Raw genomic sequence first — 12,966 nt, 5'->3', positions numbered from 1 at the left:
CTAAGGGGAAATATAAATCTCGTTCAGGCGATGATAAAAAGCAGTAGCTGAGTGATGATGAGAACACAGCCAACAGGGCAGTCTGCACAGCAGCTTTGCTCAAGAAGGGCAGAAGGAAGAAATCCTTGGTTTGGAGGACAGGGAAGCTCAGGGAGTGTTTAGCTCCTGGGAGCAGAGGACGTTTCTTTGGTAGCAGTCCTGCACTTCAGAAGAGCAGTTGGGAAGTTTGCTAGATGCGAATAGCTGAAGTTGTGCCTGCCTCCCAGGGCTATGTGAAAAGGGTGTGAACTGACTTAGAAAGACTCTTATAAAGGGATGAAGCCTTACCATGCCCAGGTAAGGGTAAAGGGCTGTAGCTCAATGACTTGCAGGCAACCAAAATGGCAGTTTGCACTGGGAGCATGTATTGGGGAAGTTGCAGAGCACCTCAGGTCAACCTATTTGTGTTGTCTTGATTTGCTTGGATATTTCTCATATATTGGTAGCTAGCCTAGTAAGGGTACACCTGTGTAAGAGAAGAACAATCCGAAGCATTACTTGAAAAGACTAGTTAAATTAATATAAACTTCCAAACCCCAAAACATTTTTGGCTCAATCTACAAGTATAAGTCCCCCAGCAGAATGAAGGCTGCTAGATTTATTGCACAAAGCGCAATAGATACTGTGTTGGGCAGCCAAATGCTATGTCAGTGGCAAGGGCTTCAAGTAGGATGTTATAAAACTGAGGGACTGGACTAAAGGTGGCAGCTGAGCTTCAGTTTCTACTACTTTAAGGTAAGACATCAAAGGAACGCATCCAGGCCAACAAAATATTAAATTTGGAATTGGTGTTTACAATTCAGGAGAGAGATCTTACAGTCATTTTTGACAGTTCTCTGAAATCATTGCCTTAACATGCAGCAGCAACTAAAATGGTCAACAAGATGTTGGGCATGATCAGGAAGGACATGAAAATTGGAACAATCAATGGGGTAGAACAGCTGCCTAGTGAGGAAAGACTGGGACCTTTCCGCTTAGAAAAGGAAGGAAGAAGATGAATTTGGAGCTGTTATTCACTAGGTCCCATAATAAAAGAATTAGAGGGCACTTGAAACTAGAAAAGGTTGATCTGAGCAGGGAGAAGAAAGTAATTCTTTATACACTAGACAGTGAGCCTCTGAATGTTGCTACCATAGGAGGTTATAGAAGTAGAGGGTATCATCAGGTTAAAAAAGAATTAAGCAGATTCATAGAAAAGAGTTCTGCTAATGGAAAATAAGAGAACAGGCAACTATGCACCCTCTAGTATCACAAGTACAGTAGTTGCACATACTGGGAAATAGAAGGGAAGCAGATGTAAGAAGATGTTCAAGTTTGTCTCCCCCAGAGTAACGTCTCCTGTTGCCACTGTCTAAGACAGTGCTAGGTGGACAAGTTGCCTGACTCTGGCAGACACTTATGTTCTGATGTGGGTGATCTTAAGTTGGAGTTTCTGAACTAACAATAAATATAGACAAGTATTCATGAGAGAAAACTGTAAAGTTCTAACATCTGTTTAAGGCCATTTTAGAGCATAACCTGATCCACATGTGAATGAATGCACCAGAATAGCCCCTCAGTACTGAAAACAAGTCTTAACAGGACTCCTCCTTGCTCTGTGGGCTTCATAAATCACAGTATCCTAGTTTTGGATGATGAAAGTCAACTTGGTCTTGTATGCTTTCTGTCCTGCAACGGTAAGACCATATCATGCCTACAATTCAGAGGGTATATAGGAAATATGTTACTTTGTTTTGATTTGAACCCAGCTGGTAACTAAGCACCACACAGCCACTTGCTCATCCTTCCTTCCTCAAGAGGATGGGGAAGAGAATAGAGAAAAGAACTTGTGGGTTGAGATAAAGACGGATTAATAGGATAACAAAGGAAGAAAATAATAATAATAACAACAACAATAATATTTTTATATGTATATATAAAGCAACTGATACACAAGTGCAATTGCTCACCACATACTGAAGTAAAAAAACCAATCTGATGCCCAGTCTGCTTCCAAGCAACAATCCCAGCTCATTTACCCAGTTCTATGGCAGGGAATATCCCTTTGGCCAATCTGGGTCAGCTGTCCTGGCTGTGCTATCCCAGCTTCTTATGCACCTGTGAAAAGATACCTATAGACAAGGAAAGATGAAAAGGTAACAATGACAAAATGCTCTTTAGCAATATTGCAAAGAGGCTCTGTGAATACATTTGACATTTCTGTAGTATGTCATTAAATTTTCTAAGTTTATTCGTCTGTTTTATAGTTTTTATTTAATGTAATTTTCTACACTTGTGAATCATTGTAGATAAAATGATCCTTCCCTTTTCTGTTACCATTGTGAAAGGATATCACCTCTTATGCAAATAACCTGGGAAAGAATTAATTCTGATACTTAAATACTACAACAAGTATTTTTCAGGTCACTTTGATAATAGTACTTTTCAGCACTACAATAGTGGTACAATAAAAAGAGTTTAATTGCTACAGATGAGGCAATGCAATGTCTTTGTGCATATGAACTAAAGTAAAATCTTCACACAAATATTTGTATTTTGTACATTTATGGCTGTCCCTCTCTGGCTGAGCATATCTTAGTTATTTCATCCATGCATGTAAATTATTGCCTTACAGCTGTATAAGCAGTAAAAATCAGGTTGACTAATTGACTAATCTCTTCCTGTGTTTGTTTATGTTAATAGGTTTACTCAATTATGCTATCCTAATGTGGGTTGGAAAAGACTGACTTTGTGATTTTAAGCAGTTTTGAGCATAGATAGTTTTTCAAGAAAGGTTCTACATAAAGATGCAAGACCACAGCAGAGATTCAGAGGGCAGTTCACTTGTTATTGTTTTATAGCTACTCCATAATGCTTCATTATAATGGTGAGAGACAATTTTGATAGAATAATTTGGACAAAAGAATCAATGATTTCTATACATAGATAAATGCTGCTAGCTCTTTGGTGAAAAAGCTTCTTTGATAAAGCAGGCTTAAGAGAGGCATGTGAAAACATATGCAGTTTTATGGAGAGATAAACTTATGATGCAACAACATAGTTGCACAAAATTTCTGTATTCTGACATAAAGATGAACAAGTGATTCCTATCTGCTCTCTGTAATGAGTTCAGTGAACTTTCTGCGTAGCTGATGATGAGATCCAGCTGATAAGGGTTGTTAGTCAAAATGATGTTGGTGACTGAGTTACATGAGGTAATTGAGGAGAGTAGGATTAGTGTTCCCTTTTTGCTTGTGAGGAGCGGGTTGAATGACCAGAGCTCTCTGGCTGCTGGGAGGTGATTAATGAGCCTTGGGGAAGCCTCTGGCTTTTGGAGGTGAACCTCTGGAGGTATTAGTACAGGATCATATGATAGGTGTGTATTTGGATTTAGACTGTAAGTCTATCTTGTCTTTTCTGTTCCTAAGCATGATAAAACTGTGCTGTATTCCCATAGAAAAATCTGGTTTTGTTTGTTTGTTTCTCTGATTGCCTAGAAAGCAGCTGCAGTGCATGTTACCAGACTTGAAGACTCTGTTTAGGATCTGCATAGCCCAGTGGAGCTGGAGTAGACGTATTATATGCTGCTGAATATATCTAGGTAAAACAAACAAAAAAACCCCCCAAACCCCAAGAAGCTACTTGAATTCATGAATTAGTAATGATATGGTTAGAGCATAAGGTTTCTGAGCAGTTGGAGAGCTGTTGGTAAAATGTTAATAATTGAAGTATCTGTGTCTTTGGCACCCAGAATGTGCCACCAAATAATCCGTAGGCCAAAACTTAGTGCCAAGGATTCTGTGAGGAGGAAGGAAAACATCCTTATATGATGTGTCTCTAGGAACTGTTGGGATTTTGCTCTGTAGAATGAAGGCTTAGGCAGACTGCTTGCCTGAAGAAGCCCTGGATGTTTTTCTTCATATGGGCCCTGGGCAGAAACAAGGAAAGGAAAAACAATTTGGCAGAAGAATCTGGGCAACTGATCAGGGAGAAAGCTTTAAGGAAGACAACTTAGGGGTCTTACTGGAAAACTGCAGGTAGAGTTTGAATAGAAGAAACGAAGCATAAAAGCTACAGAGTGGCATTCTCTGTTCATATAAAATGTTTAAATTTTAAAATAAGGAAATAGTTTATAAAATATAGATTTGTGAAAAACTTCTGTGGAAATCTTGTGCTGGGTTGTCAGAAGAAAATACCTTGTGCTAACATCAGCAAGAAGAACATAAAAAGAATGCTACCTCAAATACAGACAGAGGTCCTTTGTATTGTCTAGGATACTCAAAATGCACTCTCATCTAGGGAGCAATAGCATTCCTTCATCACAAGGGAACACCAAAAGCTGTTTATGCTGAAAATCCTTTTTTTTCCCTTGTTATAGCCACAGTGTTCTGTTTTAAGAAACTTTCTTGCAAATGGAAAAGTCATCTTTTCCTGACTTTTGTAACTGTTGCATATATTATGATGCACAGCTTGGGATGAAGGAGAGGAAACTGTTTTCCAGATGGTCTCCTCCTCACTGTATCTGAGCACAGCTTTGACATAATTGGCAATCTGTCCCTGCATGGTCCTTTTCTGATGGAGGCAAGGAAAAAGAGATGGTGGCGTGACTGATCAATAACCCCCCCACTGTGGAAGACTGCTCAGAGGAGGTGGGCACAGGCAGTTGTCTCATGTAGATCAGGGAAGAAAGCAAGGAGTGACCACAGCTATTACAAAGCAAGCTGAATTTAGGTCAACACAAAGGTGACTGGAGGGTCGGCTTTGTTTTAGATCAGCTGGCTGTATCTGTTCAGTGAATGAACTGGTTGTGTAATTGATTTTTTAAATTGTTTTTTTCTTCCCAAGTTAATCAAGAATGTGAATGTTTTCCTGAGTTAGCCAGACCAGCATGGAGGAAGCGTGTAAGTTGCTCAATGGACTATAAAAGCTTAACAGCCAACAGAATGAGCTTTGAAGATAGCAATGGGCTTGAGCTGGGTTCAACTTAATTATTCCCCCCTGGTGACTAGGGAAACCCAGAGCCATGACAGTGAACATATAAACACTAGTAATAGAAATCACATTTGTATTGTGGTCCAACTGTATCATGAATTGCTATGTTCTGCTTGTATTGTGATTTTGCTACATTGTCATATCCCTCTGCCATATCAAAATCCAGTGTTACTTGAAATATATTCAAATAAGTAACTTTGGTATTAAACATTAAACCATCCTTGTGTGGAATGTCTAAAAGAAGCTGCTCAGAGAGTAATGGGGTCTGACAGGGCATACAAGATAAAAAGGGTTTTTATTTTCAAATGCTATTTTTCAGCTCCTGTAGACACATGTCAGTCTGGGGAGGGAGAAGAAGAGGGGGGAGTCAGTGGAATTGCCAGTCTGTTAGGTTTGTTTGTTATTTATTGATGTTGCTTTGTGATGAAATTCATCTTACACAGATAAGTGTTTGTTATGCAAGTAAGAGAATAGTTCTCTGAAAATAAAAGAATACAAATTTCTGATAGCTGGCAGACAGTTATTTTATACATAAATATGCTTAGTTTGCCACTAGGTGCCCCCACAACCATAGGAATGTTAATTTTAAAAGATGATACAATAAAATGTTTTGAAGAAAGTGTAGGCAGTCAGAAATCTTTCTGACAAGTATTATTTATGCGATAGCCTATATCAAAGATCCAATAATGCTATAAAATTGTTGTGTTTTACGAGTTATGTAGCTTTAAAGTGCTTTCTAAATGCAGTTAAACTGTGTTCTTTTTTCTTCTGCATCTCGAAATAGTCCATTATTACCATATTTCTACTCTTTTTTTTTTTTTTAAGAAATGAAAACAGAGTAGTGTGTATAAATGGTTGTCCAATTAGGTTGGTATGTTAGTCATAGCTCTGTATGGCATCAATTATCAAAAAGAATCGTTCTTCTGAAACAGAAACTTCTATCTGAATACTAATTCAAGGTTGTATATGTAATCTTTTGGCTGGGATAGGATGGCTGAAAACTGGGGATATGGAAAGTTTTGGCTTCTGTGCAACCAGCTGTACTTGTTACAGCTTAGAAGGGTTCAAGGCACTACTGACTGTATGATGAGATGTCTAAATAAAGTGACATGTGGGCTGATTAGAAACACTTATTATATGTTGCTGAGTCATGGACTACGTTAAAGTGTAGCAGAAAAAGGTTTTGGAGAGGGAAAAATAATTAGATTGGTCCCTGTGTTTACACTTTGAATTGCCTCTTATTAACTGGATATTAACAGTTGGCATTGTATTAATGCTTTTACGGGACTGTTCATGTGTTAGCTAGGAGTGTGTTCTTTTTGCCAGTTCTAAATGCTATGTTTGATATTGACACTAAAAACAATACACTATTGAAAAGAGCCCTATGTAAAATCTCTAAAGCTATGGTAAGCACTGAACGTTTATGTTATTTGGGAGTAATCTTTATTTGTCCTGCATCTTGCTATGTATAATTAATTTTATCAATATTTTGCCATCATCTTTCCTTAATATGGTAGGCAATAATAACATTTTACAGAACCGTAAGATAGGAAATTTGAGGGAAAGAAATGGACACATTTGATTTGGGGTAAGCAACACTTTAAGTCTTCAGCTGTGAGGGCTAGAAACAACAGTCACTGCAAAATAAACATTTCTATTTCCAGAGACAGAGAATGGACTGTTAATCCATGTAGTCCATCAATCAAGAGCACAGCTCAAGAAAACAGCTACTTAACTATTCTTTGTGTTTGAAAATAAGAACGGTTAAGATGGTGGTTGCACTTTGATCCGTATGCCTTAGCTTTTCACTTCATGGTGGATTAAAAAAAAAAAAGACACTTTCTGACTTGGTGCGCTATACAAGCAGTGTATATCAACTAAGGAGTTAATTTGACCATAACACACCTGGAATAAGACCCCTTTAATACTTTCTTGTGTGTAATACTTTCTTGTTTCTTGTAGTATATCTCTTTCCAGAGTGAAGTGGTACCTGACCCTCTTGCGTTTGTACTTTCATCTTTCACTCTATCTCCAGTCCCACTGAGCAGCTGCACCCTTCTTCCTTCATCTTGAGATCTTGCTGTAGTCATCTCTCTCTGTTTGGCCCCTCTGAGGTGAGGGACTAAACAGGGGAACGGTGTTGGGTGATGGGCTGGAGTGGTGGCAGGTGGAAGGGCTGTGGATGGGCCAGTGGCGGGGACGGGGGGGAGGTGGACTGTAGAAGACAGCACTGGGGTGATGTTGTGGGGTTTGCAGGCTCAGTAATACAGCATTACTCTAGCTAAACTGTTCCTGTCTTCTCCCTCCAGCCACCCATTTTTGTTACAATGTCCAAGGAACAAAAAATTACTACAGGTTGGGAGGCCCGGGGATGTAACCTGGCTGGCTGTATGGAACAGGCAGAGTGGGCCTGGGCATGGTGTTACGCCACTGCCCTTCTGCCTCTTAGAGATGTGTCTGTGCTGGGTGTCTGTTTTTAAGTAGCAGGGGAAATAGTGAGTGGAGCTGCCAGAGTTGAGCTCCACCTCCTCACTAATGTAGGCAGATTTGTGTTGAAACTTCTCACTTCGGTTCACTGTTCAACTCCTTTCTCCCTTCTACTTTGTAATGATTTTTTTTTAAAGTAGAAAATTAAAAATAGTTAACCTAGTTCCAAGGAAACTAGATCCTCTCTTCCTACTTCAAGAAACATTCCTGTAGTTCTTATCTTGACTCTTGACTAGTCAATGATCCTTTTCCTTCCGCAAGCACAGGAAAATTGGAAGGAACTATTAAGAAGTAAACTTTAAAAAAAAAAATAATAGTTATTTAGTTTAAAAGTTGTTCTCACAGAATATGAATTTATATATTTGGGACTAAAAGTGAAAACTGATATAATTTCCCAAAACCTGCTTATGCGTTCTTTAAAGATGTTATTCTCATTTCAGGAGGGTGGGAAGCAGCCTCTTTTGTGTTAAGACTGTGACAGTCAGAGAGCTTAGAGATTACCTTTCAGAAAACTGGTTTGTTTTTTTTTTCCAGGAGATTCAGAAATGTAGATTATCTTAATATATGAATTTAATGACTTCTATCCTCTAATTCTTTTATAATGTATGAAAGAAGTGAAAATATCAGTGGGGGAAAGGCAAAGTGTGCCTTGTCACGTGTGTATATAACCTTCGCATGTGTGGAATGAAGAGGTAGAAGGTATCTATTGTTGACTTTGCTTTTTCTTTCTAATGGCATGGAAATTCCACAAGTGAAATATTTAACAGCTGGGTAGTTAGTTCACAACATGTGAGCACTATAAATAATTACAGAAGTTTCCAAAAATTATGCAAATTAGCTGATATCAGCAGTTCTTACAGGAAAAAACACACAGTTGGATAAATGGAACAGATAGATGATGATCTGCAGTGTCATTAGTTTGAATTTTGTGCGCTTTTATATGTATTTTTATATTCCTTCCAATGCAACTCTAGTTTGTGGTTGCCTTCTGTGACTTACATTTTCTTGCTGTGAGGGTGTTGGAAGATTTTGTGATGAGAAGACTGAAAAGACAGGTCATCTCTGAAATTTTTCATTCATATCCTAATATCACATCTGTTATGTATTTATAAAGAATTAATGAACTAAGTGTTACCATTTCAATTTTTCATGCTGCTTAGAAATGGACTGAGCGTGTTCAGACGTGGCTTGAAATATTTAATCCAGCTGTAGTGCAACTACAGTCTAATGTGGTGAAATCTCTAGAATAGTTTTTTATTTGTATATCAAGGGCAGAGATTGCTTGTTTACTTTCTCTGACATCTAAAATTACTCCTTTTAGACTGGCGGGTGGGAGGCTTTGTAGGGTAAGAATACCTAATTCCAGAATCTTTAAAAACGTACCTATTGCTTGTACTTTATTTCCCACCTCTCCCACACCTGGCTTTGTATGAAGAAAGGCACTGACTCCTGCATCTGTACTCATATCTCTTTCCTATCATGTAATTGTTTAAACTGGAAATCACTAAAAGCGTAGGATATACTTTTCTAAGTGTTTACACTGGAAACATAATAAAGGAATCTGATCTTTAAGGCTGTACTACAATGGTGATTTCTAGATAAATAGTATATGTTTGTGCCCAGTAGAGAGGGAAGTAAAAATGGGATAAACAGGAAAAACAGATAACAGGTGAACTGCTCTGTTACTTAATATTGCTTTTCTTGTAAAATGTTCTGTGTTTTGCCCAAAAGGCTTATTGGCCGCTTCAGCTGGGGTACTTAAATTGAATGAGAATGTCTCAGTGTGTATCAAGCTGGCATCTGACAATACCCATAGAGGTAGATATTGTATGTCATGATATTTTGTACTGTGGAAATGTCAGCATATATTAAGCAGAAAAAAAATCATTGCATTAGCAGTCAGACAAAAATATTCATTTATATAAAATCCGTTCAACTTCCCTGAATTATACAGATAATGGTAAAAGAGAATAAATTTCAAGTCTTCATCCTCAAGAGCCCTTTCTGGACAAAAGTGTCCTCTCCTGAAGAGTTTCTGTTGTGTTTCAGGCCTCAGTTCAATAACTTATCTCCCTGACTACACTAAAATGCTGAATATTTTAGAACTGAAAGATTTTCTTTATTTCCTTCGCTTACTTCATTTCAGTTTTTGTAGGCTTTCTTCTTTGAGTCACTGCTGACTTGCATGTTAGGACTTTTAAAGAAAGCTGCATCTTACCTTGGGAACACAAGTGAGCTAATTTCCTACCTAATGCTAAAGTAATATAAATTACCTTTTACTAAGTATTCCTTGCTGCTTTGATTTCCTTGAAGCATCATGGGGAAATAGTGAATAATCTTGTGTAACAGGTCTGACCGATACCCTTAATCAGTAGAGAAAATAGATGGAATAAAAAGGAGTCAGAGTCCATCGGATTGTATTGTGCTAAATATCACTAGAAAGTATATATGTTGAGTGCCTGACTGCAGTTTCCTGTGAGCTGTTTTTCATTCTTTGCCCAACATCCTGTAATTTAGACCTGAAGAGCAAAATTAAATTTGCTTACAGAAGGTCTGCTGGTTGCACAAAACCCAGCAATATTAGTACAAAGGGAATTTTCTCCACTCTTGTCAGTGGACTATGGTACTGCAGGATCTTGCATATTTAAGCATAGAAAAGGAAGGAGGAGAAACAGGTGATTGGGTTTTTTGCAGCTCTTTCAGTTGAGTCAGAACCTGCAACTGAGAGGAGCCCAGGGGAGCAGTGCCAGCCCTTCCAGCACAGCTTCTCCAGCTGCTGTGGGATTCTGCAAACAGGCACTTCTCCCAACTCTGCCTTGTAGCTGACTCATGTTCCTCCATACAATGAGCACCTGCAGATCTGAGGAGTTGCTCTGAGACTATTCTTCCAACAGGAAAAAGTACAAATTCATAAGCTGTGAAGGAAACAATCCAGTGGTGAAATAAGCATCTGGCATCCTTCTAAGGACATAATATCTGCTCTGTGAGGGGGGGAAGAAGAGATTGCTTTCTGTTTTAGTTCTTTATGATTTCCATTCTTATTTCAATTTAGAGTTTGTACTGTTAGTATCTCTTACTACCTATGACTGATTTCTGGGTATTCCTACCAGCCTAATTTGAATTCCATGTGGGGATTGTTTCATTGGATGAGGCATTAAGTGAAGATAAACCAATAATTCTGGTTTCTGTGGAGCTGGAATTTGAAGGGAAAAGAACTCTAGCTTTGATATCTGAACAGAAACATCTGTCTTAAAAGTGGCTAGTCTCTTTAATGCTTGCCTGACCAAAGGATGTCTTATTGTTTATAAGGGTTAGCAAATGATAAAACCTAAGCATACTGCATTTACAGCTCTTTTTTTTTTCTTCTCAATGTATGAGGCACATTGCTTCAGCAACCAGTACATCTCTCCTTGTCCTCATATTTGTACAATATCCTGAAGGTTTTAGGAAAATGAGTGGTCTGAATCATCCATTGAAGAGTAAACAGAAATATTGTAAATGGCAAGTTTACAGGAAACTACCTGAATTTTCTGATTTTCCTGTGAACTATTTCTGTTTCAACCAGAATTGGTTTTAATAAGTAATCAAAATACATTTTTTGTGATAACATATGAGAAGTTTAAAGCACCTCCGATCAAGGAACACATTCCTCTTCATAGTGCATTATGTGTTTTTGTTTGTTCTTGAGTCTGTCTAATAATAATAAAGAGTTATTAAAATACTGGATCCAACTATTACTTTTCCTAGGTGAAAAAATTTATCTGTGGTAGTTTCTTTAATAATTCATAGGAAAATAGTAATTAAAGAAAACTTCTATTATGTATTTGAGAGAGAAATTTGGACCATCTTGTCTGAACTTTCTCAAATGGCAGACCTCATGTGCAAATTCAAGATCAAAGAGGAAACTAAGGTTTCAAGTCTTGAAGATCCATTAATAGAGAACATTTTCTAGTATGGCTTCAGACAGGAAGACTACAGTGTGTACTTTTCAAGGCCTTTTTGCAATGGAAACCAACTTGTTGTGAGTAGTGATGATTGGGAGATCTTCAAACGCTCACTCCTAATCTGAACTAAAACACTGAAGTTTGGGCACCTGTTGTTTGTCATCTGAATAAGGTACTAAAGGAGATGAGCTATTCTTCAGTTCTCAGCATCTTCAAATTAAGTCTTAAAGCTTTTGGCTAAAACATTCTTTCCAAAAAGGCAAAATACAAAAATGTTAATAGGGGGAAACATAAGGTGGAACTTGATTACTTAATGAACATATAGAAGACCAGATCTTTGGAGCAGAGTTGAAATAGTCTAGGCAAAGAAAAATAGATATTGTAATTCTAATGTCTGAGGAATTTGAAAGCCAGGGAGGTGAAGTTGACATATTGTAGGAGAAGTCCTGATTGCTGGTAATGCTGACCCAGTTCAACGGAAGTTTTAAAACTTTCATTTAATAGAGTTGTGGTCTGGGAAGCTTGTTGAGACAGTGTTGTTACCTTTAGTTGCAGTAGCTACAATGGTATGGTAGTAACATGTGAACAGAATTCCAGCCCCAATTATTATAAGCACAGGATACAAAGCTATTTTTTTTTTCCATCTTTTCTTGATCTGTTTTTGCTGTTATATACAGAAGATGGAAGTGAGAGCACAGGGCTGCAGCTATGGCTCCAACAAAAAAGGGGCTCAGGACTGAAAGGTTTTTGCAGCCCCACAAACACCGGGACTCTGCGCTTTCTGTCTCCAAAACCAAAGTGTAACCATAACCCTAGACAGAGCCCTGGTACAACACTCCATCTATGGCTCCCACACAAAAGTTGCCAGGACTGAAAGCTTTTGGCAGCCTTCACCCTTCCTCGGCAGGCCCTTTGCAGCCCTACAACCAACCACTGGGGGTCTGCGCTTTATCTCTTGCCAAACCCTTACCCTAACCCAGACGGCGTACATGCTCTTCTATGTCATGCAGGCTCTTAAGGAAAGGCCAGATTGTTAGACTCTACTTTGGAAACATGTCATGCTGTTGCTTGTCCAGCCCAAGCGCATACTTTGCTATCAAATTCTTTTTTCCAGAGGGGAGATTTAGGTTGGAAGTACTGAGCACTCTCCCTGTGGCTTTCTACTTCAATAACGGCTAGGCTGCCTGGAGCTTGTCAGGTTTTGTGGCTTCTAAAATCCAATCTTGTGGAGAAAGGTATGGTGAAAGTACTGATTTGTCTCCTTCCTGATATGATTCCTGCAGTTTCTACTCCTATTTATCTGGATGAGAACATGTTAGTCTATGTTTCGTCTTGAAAATTAAGTTCACTTTTCCAAATAAACCTTTGTAATTTGAAAAAGTAAATACAAATTGTTAGATCTTTATCTGTTTAATGAATCCTATGTGGAACTACCAACTGACTATATAAGTATCTAAAAACTAAATTCTCTTTCTGTTGAACTTAACCGTTCATGACTTTGCCAGATGAGGTTATTTGTGGGCCA

General features: G+C 38.3%; 1 protein-coding gene across 2 annotated transcripts in view; it reads left to right on the top strand.

Annotated features, from left to right (window-relative positions):
• CEP290 (centrosomal protein 290) overlaps positions 1-12,701 on the top strand; it is a 119,431-nt gene extending 106,730 nt beyond the window's left edge. For both annotated transcript variants that reach the window (XM_075748061.1, XM_075748051.1), the window contains exon 55: positions 12,689-12,701. The gene's annotated coding sequence lies outside the window, so the exon portion shown is untranslated. The remainder of the gene's footprint in view (positions 1-12,688) is intronic.
• The last annotated feature ends 265 nt before the right edge of the window (positions 12,702-12,966 follow it).

The sequence above is a fragment of the Balearica regulorum genome, chromosome 1, assembly GCF_011004875.1.
Source record: "Balearica regulorum gibbericeps isolate bBalReg1 chromosome 1, bBalReg1.pri, whole genome shotgun sequence".
NCBI classification, from domain to species: Eukaryota; Metazoa; Chordata; class Aves; order Gruiformes; family Gruidae; genus Balearica; species Balearica regulorum.
The sequence above is the reverse complement of the archived record's forward strand: the minus strand, read 5'-3'. Positions and strand labels throughout refer to the sequence as shown.